Raw genomic sequence first — 10852 nt, 5'->3', positions numbered from 1 at the left:
AATCCATCTTGTGGGACAATCTTTGCAGTCTCAAAATTGTGCTTATGCTCAATGCGAATCTGCAGCTCAGCATTCACTCATCTTAGAGTGCCAAGTCTGTCAATGGAGGCCGCTAGTACCATCGTCTCTCCTAAAGATCCTAGCACCACTACTATAATACTGTTGCTCTTGGCAGCATTTTTGGGTTTCATAGATTTCATAGACATTAGGGCTGGAAGGGACCTCAGAAGATCATTGAGTCCAGCCCCCCACCCAAAGGGCAGGAAGTCAGCTGGGATCATAGGATCCCATAGGTTATTTCTTTTCCTAGTTGGAATTCGGCTAAAGATGCCCATTTCTCCAACAGGGGTTTTATTATGGAAAACCTCCTGAACTTCAACTTCATTGTTCTCTTTTCTAAAGAAATGGATGCAACATTGTTCTAGCAGGTGTAATCTGAGCCTCCACCCTCATCTCTGGAGAAACAAGAAGAGAAAGAAAGGCCTAAAATATACTCAAGGATGCAACTTCCCAAGGCAAAATGTGCATTTGCCACACCCATTGACTCATGTCATGAGGCCACTGCATTACAGCCAGAGTTTAAACTCAGTAGGTTTTGAGTTCTTCATGTACTGCCTCACTGCTCTACAGGTGCACAAAGTGGGGGGTGGGGACAGAGGGAAGGAGGCATAGGAGAAACTCCAAAGACAGCGAGAGATTTCTTCACAAAACTAAAAACAATTTAAGAGAAGTATGGACTGAATACTCACCAGCTTCGTTTGCTGTCACAAGTGAAGAGAGGAAACTGAAGGATCACTGCAGTTTCTTTGCCCTTTATGTCCTGTTGGGGATCACAAAGAAGCATAAGATGCATGCGCAGTCATGACAGACATTACTAAGCAGACAAGAAACCAAGCTCATACAGTAAAGCTACATGGGTACCTACCTTGATGCCTAGACATACATACTAAAAGAACTGAAGTACTTTAAAAATAAAGTTGCTTACCGGGAATAAGTTATACTTAATTTTCCTTAAATATCACCAGCAACCTCCACTACAGATGCATCTCGCAATGATGAACTAAAGTAGAGGTGGATCCCTGCCATCCACATACAGCATAGGCAGCCTGTGTGGCACACAGCAGACTAGGGAGGGGACAGGAAGCAGAACCACAGCAGCAGAGGAAGGAGATTGAAGTGGCACCTGGGGAGGGCACAGGGCTTAAATTGTGGCACATCTGCCAGAAAAGTTGGCCCTCACTGAATTAAATCTTCATAAACTGCAGTCCCAAACACCTCACCTAACTGTAGTAATCCTGCATAAAAGACAAGACTTGACTTCTAGGTAAGAAGACATTCCTCAAGCAGGCTGAGGAGACTAATCTGGAGCTGAAGGAATACGTTCTAACATTTTCAGATATGAGGACATCTACAGAACAACAGATATACCTGAAAAAGGTTAGGAAAATTTGCAGAACTATTCTAACCTCTAGATTGTCCAGTAATTTAAGAAACTAAGTATTCAGCCCCACCTAGAGCCATTCTAAACTATTAATTCTGTCCTGAATGACAAAAGTATTCTATAGAAAAATAATACAGGAGTGTGTCATTAAAAACTGTTACCAACATTTTGTACAAATGAAAAATGTAATACATTATAGAATTTGGGGGTTTTATGTACTTGTTCAGTCTACTTACATTTTAATAAAATGTGTGAGAATAAGGTAGTGGAGATTCAAATACTTTGCCCTGTCAGGTTTCAAAACATTTAGAAGAAGCCACGACAGGCTTTGTCTTTCACCACTTTTTGAAAAGGGGATCTCTGAAATGGGTTGACAGAAGAGGTTTAGACAGAATGGCATTTTATGGAATACCCTCCTTCAATTATCTCTATAATTCAATCCAAGATAAAAATCAACATCACCTCAAAGATTTTCCAAAATGAAGGAGAGAGAGGAAAAAAAACCTTCAACCTATAGTACCATAGTTAAGGTCCCAAATTTCTTTTCTTTTATTCAAAGCAATAAAAGAAAAACTGCCTCAATTTACAGAAGACAATGTTTTGTCTCCTTGATGCTGCTCTTTCTACTTTGAAACAAAACTGCTTCCAATGAGCTCTATGCAATGCAATGAGCTATGTATACAAAAGCTGAACCAACTTTGAGATAAAAAGAATGGAGTCCCCAAAAGTAAAATTCTTGTCTTCTTAAAGATCATTGTTAGAAGAATAACCTTAAGTGGACAAAGCTGACATATTTTGTCAAGACCAGAGAACAAGTTCCTTACAATGGTAAGAACTATACAAACTTTCACCTTGAGGCAGATATCCAGGAAGGCATGGAGCATTTTAATACGCACCCTGTGGCTACAGACGTGTTTATGAAATACTTCAAGGGAAGCATCCTGCAGATCTGAGAGCCCATAAATTGAATCTTAAACCCTCTTATGACAGCGAGATCAGTTCTAAGAGCCCTTTATCCAAGGGATCCAGAGGTATAAACAGTGAGTTGTTCAATAGAGCGGTACAGAGAAGGGAGAAGAGCAAAAAGGTAATCTCTTATAAATATGTTTTGCAAACCAAGATCTGACAATTTAGTTGACAAAGAGCGTTATGATTTGCACCTCCAGAGAATCCTCAGTATTTGTGAAGAACCTGCAACTATACCTAAAAGTTTTGAGACTTACATCTGCATCAAGGCATCCTTAGATCTGAGCCTACTAGCCAAAGCAAGCTCTCAAATACTAACAATTATTTTCAAGAACTCGGGGGGGGAACGGTGAGGAGTCAAGAGGTGGAGGGAGGAGGCATTGTAGTTGGCTAAAGAAGTGCAAACATACTACCTAGCTTCAAAAAGAGGGAAAAAGAAATTACAGATCAGTCCACCTCATTTAACATCAAGATAAAAAGATACTAGAATGAATTATTAAACAACCAATTTGCAAGCATGTCTAGAGGATAAGGTAATAAGGTGACACCCACAACGGATCTGTCAAGCACCTACTGTGTCAAACCAATCAAATTTCCTTCTCTAACAGAGTAACTGATCTAGCGCATAAGGGAAAAGTAGTAGATGAAATGTATCTTCACTTCAGTAATACTTTTGACAATTTCATATGTAAACAAGAGAAAGATTATTGCAATTAAATCACCACAAGGTGCACACCCAGTTGAAAAGCTGCACTCAGAGTAAGTTTACTGGTCAACTGATAGAACATTATCAAGCCTGCCATTGAACTGGAAGAACATTTCAAGCAAAAAATCCCACAAGGTTTTGTCCTTAGCCTAATTATATTTTCTATATTTTCTCCAATGAGTTAGAAAATGGGAGAGTGCACTCATGGGCCTATTTACATTTTCACTGACACCCTGCCACACTTTTAGCTTCTTGCATTTCTTGGAATCTGAGAAAAGCAGAGTCCCCATGCCTGAAGAAAGGTGACTGCACCCAAAAGCTTGCTAAGCACTTTTTTCCAACTATTCAGTTAATCTAATAAAAGATATCACATCTACTCAAAGAACCTTGCCTGCCTATGTCCTTAGACCAACACAGCTACAATCAAAAACCCAGCTCATGGGCAGATGGCACCAAACTAGGACAGACTGCAAACACTTCAGTGGCAGGATTCACATTCAAAACAATATTGATAAAATGCCCAAATGCATCTAGATAAATGCCTAAATGCATCTAAATAAAACTGAAGCGAAACAAGAGCAATTTACCATGTTAACAGAGAGAAATCACAAAAAGTTGGCCTGAAAGACACCTTAGGACTAGGTCATTTAGTCCAACTGCCTGTTCAAGGTAGGATAATCCCTTTCTAAACCATCTGATCCAAGTATCTATCTGACTTGCTCTTAAACATATCCAAAAATGGAGATTTCACCTCTCTAGGCTATTTACTCCAATGCTTAGACAGTTAAAAAGTTCTTCCATGTAGTCAACCTATATTTTCCCTTCTTGCCATTTAAGACCATTACTTATCCTGTCCCCTACAGCCACAGATATAATCCCTATTTTATATTTATCCAGTCAGACAGTAATACCCCAGAAAAGGGAGTAGGAGTTTTAGTGGATCGCCAAGTGAACGAGAGTCAAAAATCTGATACCGTTGCTAGAGACAAATACCTTCTTTCTAGGATACACGCAACACACAGGAAAAATCTCACTAGGTAAGGCCTCAGATGCAGTTCTGTGTCCAGTTGTGGGTAGCATAGTTTAACAAAGATATAAACAAACAGGAGGGCGTGCAAAGGAGAGCAAAGAGAGTGGTAAGAGGTTTGGAAAACATAACCTATGAGGTAAGATTTAAAGAAATTGCTTGTTTTGTTTAGAAAAGGGAAGGCCAAGGGGCAAAATAACATTCTTCATCTACCTGAAAGGCTGCAATAAAGAGAATGAACAATTGTTCTCCACCTTGGGCTAGACAAATAAGTTTAATTTGCAGCAAAAAGTATCTAAGTGATCATGGAAAACTTCCTACATACAAGGATAGAACAGCACAGGAACAAGTTAGGAAGACTAGGATTTAAGGGACTAAGTTTTTAAGGGAAAAAACAGACAAAAATCTGTCATGGATGGTCCAAGACTACTTAGCCTGCCTCAACAAGAGTAAAACGAACCAGATGACCTCCCAGCCCTACATTTCTATTTGTACGTTAAAATGGAAGCAAGTTTTATTATCTGCATGTGTTTACCCCGCTTCTGTCAGGAAAAATCAAGAGATGACATTTCTGCTTATTACAGTCTTCATCAGGCTTTTGATATCTCTCTTCGTCCCAAAGACCAGAGGCAGTACAGAAGCTGGTCTGTGATACACAATGCTCTGGCATACGAAGCATGACACCTGGAACACCAAGCACTGCACATCCTCTGCTGGGGAACAAAAGTAAAGCTACACGGAAGGCAACAAGAATGAGCCAATCCAAACCTAAAAAGGGAACGGATATCAAATTGGGTAATCACAGAGAGTGCAATTCTACCAGTAACATAAAAACTCATTTTTGGTTTTTTTTCACAGCCAACTCGCAACACAAGATGTCTAGTAAAATACATAATACAGAGAAATAAGGATGGGGTTGTGATTTCTGACTTGACTGCCACAGCAGTAAGAAGGAAATGAGGTAGAAGCAGGGCTAATTCTCCTTATATAATTTCACACAGAATGATTAGTTCTGCCCCAATAGTAACAACTTTCCAGAGGCTTCTGACTTGTCGCCAAGATTAAATGCACATGTAAGCACAGCTTCTCTATTCTCTACTGACAGACTATTCCAAGGAGAACATATCATTATTATTTTACTATAGAATTAAATGCACTGTTTGAACAGCAATAAGAGGTCACCATCACCATGGAACCAAGCTGGCTAGATTAAGACTTTTAAAAAAAATGCGTGGCACAGTTAGATATTTTTAAGAAGTCACACCCTATAACAAGAGGATGCAGAGTGATCACCCTAAGCGTTCTAGTAATGTTCAACAATGCCCAAGCTCAGCGTATGGAAGACACAGATTCACATGTTGAAAACTTTTGTTAAAAAAAGGCAAGTTTTCAGTCACCTGTGGACTGAATGTCCCCTTTTAAAACTGGTTAGTAAGGACATTCCACACACACCACTGTACTGCTAAAAGAGATGTAATTATTTATTATTTTTAAGTTCAGTCATTTTGGGGCAAAATACCCATTACTGGTAATTTATTTGAATTAAACCAACTGAAAAATAATAGTTTAAAACCAGTCATCAAATAGTAGACACTCTACACTAAAACTACAAGTTTCTGCCAAATTTTTAAACCTATTGGTACTTTTGTAAGATTTGATAGCATTTTCAGCACAATCCTTTATGATACACTATTTAAAAATATCAAATTCACTTCCAAAAAAAAAATCCTTATTTCCTCAAAAACATAGTATTTTTAATACATGTAAATAATTCCCTAAGGAAAATTTTACTAGCTAAGACCCTAATTTCTTAAAGACCAACATGATTTCCTGCAACAGCATTCCAAATATTACCTATTGTAATAGCTTTTAAAAATTCAGCTACTTCCTCTAACTTTGTCCACTTTGTACTTAAACATTTAACATGACCATTTCTTGAACAAAAGCCTTATAGATTAGATAAAAGGAAAGGTAACAGTTTTAGGCACAAAAGAGACTTATTTTTTATGTCTTGCCTGAAATAATGAGTAAACAGTCCAATATAATCTTACAGTCATGTCCATAAATCTTGCTTTTACATTTAAATCACAAGGAAAAAGTAAACAGACTTCATGACAAGAAAAGCATATTTCTTTTAAGGAAGTTTTCTTATCCTAAGATCAAGACAAGAAATTATTCTTGTAATACTAAACGATCATGTTATTGTTTATTTGGAGAACTCCAATTTACCTCAAGCTATATGCAAGGTTATAACCATAAGTTTACCACATTAAGTTGCTGTCCAGTAGAGAGCCAAGGTCAAAGGAAAAAGTTTTTGAAACTGTGTTTGACTTAATTCCTTAAGTTTAGAATTGACAAAATACTCTTTTCTTTATACTTGAGAGTGAGGGTATTTATTGACAAACCTAATAAAATAAACAAACACTGACATCAAAAACATACATCCTCACAGCTTGTTAGAACAGATAAAGATATGGACCACAGTCCCTTGTAAAAAAAGCATTATATATGTTTTAAAAATAAAAATTTAGATCAGAAATATTTTGTTCAGTATATAGAAAGTAAATTATCTCCCTGTTTAAATCACTATACAGTGCAAACCTCATTCTCATTTTACTTGTATTGCTAAAACTCCACTTCACTACTCTGAGAAAAAAAGTCAGGCCCTGTGTTCTCAACAACTACACAATCTGAAAGTGAATTCAAAACTCTCAGCATAGATCTAAAAGAAAATAATCTGATCAGCTGAGAGAGCAAGATTCAAAGGGCTTAAAAACATTGGGAAAAAATTGGAATCTTTTTTCTTTGAAACCAACTCTAGAAGAACCCTCATTTTTCTTTCTCCAACTGTTCTTCATCCAGCTTTCTCATGATTGTGACATACAAATGTCTTTATAATAGTATCTTAGTCTGAATATTCTATTTTCACACTTTTCTGCACTCTGCATACTACACACATCCCTACCAGCATGCATAAAGATTTGATATTTTGAAACCCTTAAAAGTGTCATTGAACTTCAACACACAACTCTATAGCAACTCCATTTCTATTGAAAGTACTTGCATTAAAGCCCCAGAGGTCTCCAGTTACTTTTGAAATGGGGAAGTCTTTCTTCATCTCTTTATACTGAATAAAATAATGAATATCAACAGTTGTAGCCTCATCTTTCATCCCTATGTATCTGATCATTCAAGTCTACTAACATGAACAATATCTATCATACAATAACAATCCAGTAAATCTTCCTTCCATGAGAGAATGAATAGCCTAGAGCACTGATATTTTTCACCTCTGGGTCACAAGTTTGAATCCAGCTGTAGTTAGTAGTGACCTTAAGTTATTACCAAATGATGGCTTTTCAGCAGTGGACGTGAAATGAGTCTGCACACTCTAGTTTGTAGCACACAGTTTCCTTAAGGATTTATAATTACCAACATTTCAGTTAGTCCTTTTATTATCAGCCCCAGAAGGATAACCATGTTGTTGAACAGATGTGGCACCTGAACTCCTAAAGGACAAAAGTGGAATAAAGTTCAGAAGCTAAGACCACCACTGGTAATGCTACAGATATCTTACAGATACAATACTTAAAGCTTCACAGCTATTAAGCTGGGCCTGTTTTAAAATCTTCCTCCCACAGAGCTTTGAAGACCTGTAAAGTCGTTTTCCAGGTTTAATATTAATGCACTGACATGGTCTCCCTCATTTTTAAGATTACCTTTAGCAAAATTTATTAAATCAAAATTTAAAAATTGGTTATCATTGCTGATTATATTGTTTATATCTTCTTGCATCTATAATGCTGATAACACTTCAGTCAATCACACTTTTCACCTATCAACAATGTTATTATACTAGTAATCTCACACCCTAGTCATGCATGTTCCTCCTGCCTCTCAACCCAGTGGAATACTGCTTTCTGGGCACAAACTAAACAATGTAGGGCCTGAACACATTTATTTTTTTAGAAGTACTGCATTTAATCTCTAAATTTAACTGGTTTATACTATTTCATCCTTTGTCTGAACATCACAGAAGTAGAAAGCAGAACAGTAGCAGAAATATTTTAGTACAGGCTTCCCTATTTGTCATTTGTAATGGTAAAAAGTTTGATTTCTTGCCTGCAGAAAAATGTGAGAGTCAACAGTAAAACACTTATACATGTATATATACATATTGTATATGTATGTGTTTTATACACACACACATGCACACACACACACACCCTCATGTATGGCCAGAATTTGGGATAATAGGTTATATGGATATGTGGTTTTCAGATTTACAGAAATCTATCTAAGTCTGTTTGGAGCTTCACACATTTATTTTTACTTTCACATCTGATGTGCAGCAATATGAATAACTAAGGTGTATACTTAAGACACACACTTTGAGATTTATCTATTCAGAAGTGATATTAACACTGGGGTGTGTGTTCTTATAGCAGTAAAGCTGTGCATTATCACTGCTAACTGCATTACCTAGTAATGCCTTAGGTGGGGAGAATCTCAGAAATCCCTTGTTAAAAATTGTGCCACCAAGGATTAGGATGATTTCCCTGACTTCTTACAGATTTGGAACAAGGCATTTACTACAAGGAGGCAAAACATAAGAATCTCTTATTAAAATAATGGTGCAATAACATTTAAGGTTGAAAAGATTCTCCAGGAATTTATATGAAACAGACTGCTGCTCTCAACCATGTAAATGTTCATAAGAAAGGTATGTTCCTTCTATACCTCACAGGCAATTGATGTTCCAACTAATGCACAAGCAGAGTAAGTTATTTCTTCTTGACTCTTATCTGAAAAGATCTCAGGCCACTGGGGACCTAAGTTTCCTCTTAGATACCAATAATACAAAAAATAGTGACAGAAAATCTTGCACACTGAATACTCACTTGGTCATCAAGTGTTGCAGGGAAATGTCCACTGCTAGTATACATGTCATGGCCCATTAAGCTGCCCAGTACTACCTCACTGTTTCCTTGTACCTTCCTAATCTGTTTACCTGCCTAGTGTCTATTCATCACAACTTAACTCCATTTCTGCTTCTCATATCATCTTCTCCCCTGCTCTGTTCTCCTCAATCCCCTTTTCTTCCATTCATCTTTCTGTTTTACTTAATCCTTTCCCACACTCCACCCAAAAGCATGTGGAGCTAACATGGTGTGTGCTACCGTCGCAGTGTTCACCCAGGTTGTTATAGCCCTCCCCCGCCACATGCGTAGTCTGGATTAGTGACTATCTAGCACTCTGTTTATACAGTGCCTACTACAACAGGGCCTCTGACCTTCCAGCAGTGAACAATAAGATAATCAACGTCTTGTCTTCCGCTCAGATTGCAAATTCTTTGATTCCAGGGATTCACCTTTTTGTACCGGGCTTGTAAAACACAATGAGGTTCTGGAGCTAGACAGTAAGTAGGGCTCCTAGACGCTTTGGTAATCTAAACAATAAATAACAACAGCATTCAGTTCATCTTTAGTCAGCAGAAAGGGACTGATATTGGCAAATCATTAGAAAGATTTTTTTTTGGATCAGGACACTATATAAATAAGGATGATCCTCATCTCTTCACACATCGTGGGAGATCAAACTGCTCATCTGAATTTGTCGCCGTGGTCCTTATCACAAAACAGATTTACAGCACCTAGATAATAAAAACCTCAAGACATAGGACATTACGTGCTCTCTGCACCGATGTCTTTCACTGTCTGGTCTCCAAAGAAAAAAGGAACATTAAAAGGTAGGAGGAAGTTAGAAGAATCCATTCCACTTCAGGTCTTGAAAGCTCTAATTAAAATTCAATATTGTACTTTGTATGTGGGTTCCTACATGAAACTCCTGTCATGGTTAAGACTTAAGGTTAAGCAGGTTAATAGAGTCCAATAAAATAGCTCTATTGAATTATGCCGAACCATTGTCCTACACCCGACTGCAATCTGCCGCTCATCTTTACCTGACAGACGCACTAAGTTTCCAACTAAGGTAACGTATGGCTACAACCCCCCCAAAAATAAATAAATAAAATTCCCACAAAAAATCAGCATCTCCCCGGTCTCCAACTCCCCCCTTTCCTCCTTCCCTGGAAAAAAAAAACAGCATGTTATTTACAGCTCAAATCATTTCTTTCCTCCAGCCTGCTACTCCAATCATCACACAGTCATGTGCTAAAAGAATTGTGCAGACCTGCCAAGTCTCATTCTCCTGAGCCACGCTCCCCTCAAGGCCACGGCACTTTCCAACTTGCCGCCCTTTGCGTGGACAGGTTTCACGCCAGGCCTGAGGGACTCAGCCCCGCAGCCCGCGCATTTGGAGCGCAGCAAACCCAGCCCCCCCCCGGCCTGGCCCGGCCTGGCCTGGCCCGGCCCGGCCCTGCCCTCCTCTCGGGGCAGCGACCTTCCCGCGTGGGCCTCACCCCCGTGGCCCCGGGGGGGGTAGGGGCTGCGGGCACAGCTCCCAGGCGCTTGGCAGACCTGTCACAAGCAGCCCCCTACCCCGCAGACCGGGCAGCCTGTTTTGTTTTGTTTTTTTATTCAAAGCTACTCCTTCGTGGCAGGGGGGAGGGAGGGGGGAACCAAGGAGACTCGCGCCCAACCCCTACCCCACTGCTGAGGACAGGCCAAGGCCAAGCTGCCCCCCCGTGTCCCCGCGAGCGGCAGGTGCCGGGAGCCATATTAGCTCGGCCCGCCCCGCCCCCGCCGCCACC

At 39.2% G+C, this 10852-nt stretch overlaps 1 protein-coding gene across 2 annotated transcripts in view; it reads right to left on the bottom strand.

Annotated features, from left to right (window-relative positions):
* GTDC1 (glycosyltransferase like domain containing 1) overlaps positions 1–10429 on the bottom strand; it is a 414716-nt gene extending 404287 nt beyond the window's left edge. For both annotated transcript variants that reach the window (XM_019522456.1, XM_019522457.1), the window contains exons 1-2: positions 10333–10429; positions 750–820 (exon numbers count right to left, since the gene is read on the bottom strand). The gene's annotated coding sequence lies outside the window, so the exon portion shown is untranslated. The remainder of the gene's footprint in view (positions 1–749; positions 821–10332) is intronic.
* Between the last annotated feature and the right edge of the window lie 423 nt (positions 10430–10852).

Source organism: Gavialis gangeticus, unplaced genomic scaffold (assembly GCF_001723915.1).
Source record: "Gavialis gangeticus isolate Ggan-Ray unplaced genomic scaffold, GavGan_comp1, whole genome shotgun sequence".
Taxonomy (NCBI): Eukaryota; Metazoa; Chordata; order Crocodylia; family Gavialidae; genus Gavialis; species Gavialis gangeticus.
The sequence above is the reverse complement of the archived record's forward strand: the minus strand, read 5'-3'. Positions and strand labels throughout refer to the sequence as shown.